The 6000-nt window shown below is 40.6% G+C and overlaps 1 protein-coding gene across 1 annotated transcript in view; it reads right to left on the reverse strand.

Annotated features, from left to right (window-relative positions):
• Positions 1-2865, reverse strand: part of rgs17 (regulator of G protein signaling 17) — a 28123-nt gene extending 25258 nt beyond the window's left edge. Inside the window, exon 1 of the mRNA XM_085477326.1 lies at positions 2695-2865. The gene's annotated coding sequence lies outside the window, so the exon portion shown is untranslated. The remainder of the gene's footprint in view (positions 1-2694) is intronic.
• Positions 2866-6000: the final 3135 nt, after the last annotated feature.

Raw genomic sequence — 6000 nt, forward strand, 5'->3', positions numbered from 1 at the left:
ACTCATAACAGCAGCTTAGAGGTGTTCGCATGGTGACCTTAACACTATTGCAAATTATCAGCAGTCTGCAACTTAGAGTGTAAAATTAGCATATACAAAAAAAAGAAGATAAAGATAATATCTAATATTGAAAAGACTTACCAAACAAACTAAACTAAACATCTTCAGTTACAGTGGGTTAGCAGCCTTATCAGCTCTGATCTACAGTCCCTCACCCACCCTTGCCTATACATGGCTCATTTCCTCCACAGTGATGTCTAGCAAGATAAAGAGCAGCACAAAGAAAAAAGAAAAAAAAATCGAGGTTCACATGTCACTACCATCCCTCCCATATGACACAACATGCTGTCTCAATACTGCTCTACTGTAAAAGCAACGTGAGGGGAGCATCAACATCCGTTCATGCCAGTTTAAACTGGTTTGAAAACAATAGTTTCCCTTGTATATTAAGAATCTATGACAAATTATTTTGCACAGCAGCTTGTTAAGATCAGGCTTTTTCATTGTACTTGTGAGTTTGCTTATTCCTGTTGCGAAGATGATCACCAACTTTAGTGATGTGCTTCCTGAATGAAATGAAGAAAATGACTATGGGAAATGTTTACGACAAAGCTCGGCCCGGTTTGGAATTTGGAGACTGATGCCCCTGATAATCCACGTGAGTGAAAAAAATTCCAATATGGCTAAATCATCCCGGGATAAAACTGCACAGGAATGGCTTTCGAAACACAACAAAGAGCCCAATCTGTGCGCTTTGTTACTGATGACGTATCGAGCCTTTTTCCGGGTCCAAGCCTCTACTGCATAGAGAGCGCTGTCAGTGTTGAAATGCTGCAGTAACACCTCCCTTGATGTTTTTGAATTGGCATGAGCTGTAAAAAGTTGTTTGGTTATTATCCTTATTCTTCTGTACAGCTTTCTGTCTTTTTAAATAGCACTATTCATATACAAGACACCTTTAAGCTACGTTTTGTACAGTACCGATATATTCAGAAATTGCTGAGATTTTGGTAGGGAATAATTTAGAACAATCCCACAAAATACTCATTACTAACCTTGTTTTGTGGATGATGTCACCTTATACCTTAAATTAATTTGTGTCTGCTGACTGGGCACCTACAGGTTTGATATGTCAATGAGAGCCCTACAAAGTCATAAAACCTCCCAAATACTTTGCCAGCGCTGCTCTTTTTATATCAGCTTACCGTAGTTGGTCTGAAGCCAGCCTTGGGGCGGGAGGCTAACAACTAGCCTAATTTCACCAACCCTTTGAAACTTCACCAGCACTTTGTTTTTCATCTTTTCATCTAGAATTCATGTAAACTGCTTCTGAATTTTAAATTCACTCAATCTCGCAAACATTTTTAATTGTTTAAAACTGATTGGGACATCTAGAAGAAGAAATACATTGATTGCTTTATTAGTGTTTAAAGAAAAACAAAAACCCAACAACAACAACAACAACAACTGGTGCCTAAATGCTAATTCGCTATTGGGAACTAAAGAAGCTTTTGGTTGCAGAAATTAATAAGTATTCTACACTTAGCAAGAGGATTGACTTGGCTATCAAACTCCCTAAACAACCTTCAAATTAAACATTCACAAAACTCAACGGAGCCCCTGGAAAAAAAAAAAAAAATCTGCTTTCAACCCTGTCAGACAACATCACAAACAAAAAGCGCTGCTCTGCTACATGTGCTGCAGACAGTCTAAAAATGACATTAGAGCTGCTCTTTTGGACACTACATGCTAACCTTATTTGTAAATTAATCTTCAAATGCTTTAAAAAAAATGTATGGCTTGTTAACTATATCTATATCTATATATATATATATATATATATATATATATATATATATATATGAGAAAGGACATATCACTGAATGCTTTTAGGGATCAATTTAAATGTCGATACTGGTGCCACCGAGTTTCACTGCTTTCAAGAATAAAAGTTGCCATCCTAGAAGCAAATAACATCAGATGCTGATAGGTCAGCTTGCATTCTGTTAGACCTCTTTGAATGAAGAGTACAGGCCTAATGAGATTAATCAGGAAGTCTCTCAGGATGCAGTTGCAACATAACCTGGGCTCCTCTGACTCAACACACCCATGGGAAACTGCAGTGATGGTGCTGCTACAGCTGTGCACTGCATGATCTCTTAACAGTGTATTACATTAGATAAATAACACACACAAAATGCACTCCCGAGTGAGAAAGTTAACAGGACAGTCGCAGAACGGAATCTTTTGAATCTCCCTGAAGGCCTGTGCATATCTTCAGATATGAAGAAGGCAATCTCATCAGACCTTGCTCTCACCCTCTGTACACTAGCTCTGCTGGCTAGCTGCTCGGCTGGTTTGTTTTGCATGGTTGTCTCCTGCAGCTGCAAGAACCATCTGAGCAGAGTCGCTGCAGGTCCGACCAGCCGGCCGGCAGAGGGGATCCCCTCGCAGCTGACACCACCGACGGCTAACGCAGTCAGAGAGGGGGCTCCACAGCGCTGTCAGCCGCACAGACATTTTACAGAAATCAAACACCACCCACTTTCTTCTCGCTAGCTTTAGCAGTCAGCCTGAGATCGGCTATCTCTCGCAGGGAGAGGAGGCGGTGGCAGCTGAGCAGCAGCTAGCGCCGTGCTAACGTCAGCTAGCCAACCCGTGTGGACCCTTAGCGCAGAATAATCACCACCTTACCCCTTTGCGGTGGGCTGTCAGTGTCCTAGGATGATAGGTGTGAAAAAGCGACGTCCCGATGCTTATTTAAAGACATCGTAAATTGGAATCCCGCGGTGTAAAGTCCATCGCCGCTGTTTTTCTGCCATCCGCCCCACTTCAGCACCGAACGCCGCCGAGCCCCTGGATGCACTGCGCAGGCGCGCTGCCACCGCCGCTCTGTGCCCGCAGTTGGTGAGAAGATGCACTGCCGAGGCTGCACACAGTCCGGTCACAGAGGATCATTATCACAGCTGTGCTGCTGCACAACTGAAGACGCCCAGTTTGCTTTAAAAACAATGCTGTATTGGCTTTGGTCAGTATCCTAAACACAAGCGAGCACACTTTCGGAAAGCCAGTCAGCCGGTAATAAAGTTAGAAGGCCACCATTCATACAAGAGGAAATGTGTCCCCGGGTTATAAACTCGTAAAAATGAACCATAAACTATCTCACATACAGACTGTCCTGATGTTAAAACAGTTTCCGCAAGAAACAGTTGCTGCACTAAAACAGAAATGGGAACAACGTTTTGCATTATTTCTCTCGTCTCAGCATAAAGCCCCATGCATTGTTAAAGCTTATCAGTGAGATTACACCGACTTCATGAAGCATATGTGTTTAGCACTTTTACAGTGTTAACACAGTATGATGATCATATTATGCTTTACATACATATGCAGACAACAAGATGCTTAAAATACGCACTTTTAAGATACAGCTTGAATACTTCTTAAATAATGCTCAGGTGAGTTTAAAGAAAGACATCTTTAAAATGTAATACATAAACACATAGTGAGGTTTTCTAAACATACATCAATGAAAAAATATACTATATTTTATATAATATATAAAATATATAGAATCGATTTATTCTGTTAATCGCAAGCTTTCCCTGTATTTCTGATTTAGTGTCACAGATTATTTTAATTGTGTTTAATTGATGTTTCCCTCATCACCGTGCAGCCTGTAGAATGCAGGCGCAATCTAGTAAATCTCAGTTTTTGGCAGTAAATATATTTTCCACTTCCACCACACGGGGGCACCACAGCTCTGCTCTGCTTTCTCTCTCTAACACACTCGGTCTTTCTCTCTCTCTTTCTCTCAAACACACACATATGCACACAAACACCTGTTCTGATGCGATGTGCCTCCCTATATGTGTGAACGGAAATGGCAGGAAACATTATTGCTGCTACAGTGACGATTATAGGCTTTGAGCAGACAAATAACTCATTATATGTGCGCGAAATAACAACCCGCTGTGCATAAAGAAGAAACACTTAAGTGAGCTCTGCATGGAAATTGTTCCAGGACTGATGGATTGTGCATTTACTCTCTGGCAGGCCTCCATCTTTATACATCTGATGCACTCAGTGTTTAGTTGTGAGGAACTGTGGTTCTCCAGAGGGACAATTACGAAAAGGTCATGGCTGGGAGGCTAAGATGGAAGATGGGAATGTTCCTTGACACCATTTGCTCATTAATAGGGATTTGAAGAGGCCTGGATCAACTCCTGTTTTCTTCACATGCTGAGAGTGATTGCACTGATTTGCATGTGAAAAGGTCAAGAGCCACAAAAGCACCATTCTGCTTCATCGTGGCAAATCTCGAACATGCAGCAGTGAATTTTCTGGCATAGATAGTCGAAAGACAAGCGTGCATGTCCTTAGCTGACGAACATCCAAGCACAGACGTGTTTGTGCATTTTTATTTATATACCTCACGAGCAATGAATAATTAGGCAAAAAGTGACTCTGCAAACATCTGTTTGGTTTTTCAGAGATAAACAAGAGGGAAAGAAGATTAACCTTTGAGTAACCCGGATGGGTCATTTATGACCCCAGCTGTATATTTATATGTGCCACTGTGATATTTAAAATCATAACAATACTTCAAAGAAACAGTCAACTTTTTTTTTTTGGCCCACCAGTGTTGCAAAGACAAGGGAAAGCTATTTGGGATCTCTGTATCTGAGGTATCTGTATGTTTTATTTATTTTATTTTATTTATTTTTTACATCATAGGCTGTAATTGTATTTTAGCTTTCTAATCACTACATTGCAATGTTTTGTGGCTTGCCATGGCTACTAGACCTAGAACAAGCTTCAGTGAGATCCAGGAGTACATGGGGTTTGAAAGCCAAGCAAACAGAGCAGACAGGCACATCATGGACAACCTTGCTGCTTTAAGGGATATCTGAACAATGTGTGCGGCCCATTTACCCAAATGATATATTCCTGGTAGGATAAAGAAGTTGTCTATTAGAGGGAGATACGGTATCAGACGATAGCCTCTTTGTTTCAGCTGAGTATGACACCACATATCTGGTGGATCTGTGATGCAAAAATGATTTTAAAGCACAAGTTATTTGGATTAGAATATTTTTAAATGTGTATCAAAGATAAAGGAAACAGTGTAGGCACAATAAACACAAATAGAGACATTAAAATATAATGAATAAATTTTTGGCACTAAAATACTGTGGTTACTTGTTAAGGAGGCTATACACTTCAACAAAAGTGTGGGATTATTGCAGAGCTCTTCCTGCTTCTTTTTTACATCATAATTATGCTTTGTGCAACATTTTCTGTGACTTTGAAAAAAGATCATTCATTCTTTGCAAAACTAGTTTTGTGACTCCATGAGTGTGAGTTGTACTTTACCCCCATTATTCTGTAGGAGTCCAGCTTTTCACCACAACTTCCGTTTTTAGTTAATCATTTGACAAATGCCAACCTGACTAAAAGAAAGTACGGTCATTAGCAAAATCATGAAGATTCAGGATGGTACAAATTAAAAATGAAGTTCAAAAATTCCACAGAGATCACTGTTTTCGTTTATCCTCCACATTTTCTCGAACTCCTCTCTCAGCGTTTGGTATTTCTTGAGCGTCTCATGTTCTTCTTGATGTTGCTGCCCCTTGCTATACCTACAAGTTTTTCCATCTGTATCTGGAGGTCCCACAGGATCTTAGCTTGGTCATTCTCAACCACCCTTGAGGCAATGTATCCCATTTTGACCTCCGGACTTCCAGGTCATACTCAGGACAGATGTTCCAGTATATTATGCCGGTCACTCAGGGTCTTGCCTGTTCTGATAGACCCCAGCCTCTATCAATCCTGTGCTCAGAGCTTTTTCCTGTGCTGCCATGTTTAGTACCTCTGTGCTGTCTTTCAGTCCAGCTTTGTCCAGCCATTGTAGGATTTTTCAATATCAGCTATTTACTTTGCCTTGTTTGGTATCATTCTTTTCAGCACAACCTCACGTGTCTGAATTTACAGTTATGT

The sequence above is a fragment of the Copadichromis virginalis genome, linkage group LG13, assembly GCF_057382275.1.
Source record: "Copadichromis virginalis isolate Kocher_CV1m ecotype Utaka linkage group LG13, C_Virginalis_male_GT1.1, whole genome shotgun sequence".
NCBI classification, from domain to species: domain Eukaryota; kingdom Metazoa; phylum Chordata; class Actinopteri; order Cichliformes; family Cichlidae; genus Copadichromis; species Copadichromis virginalis.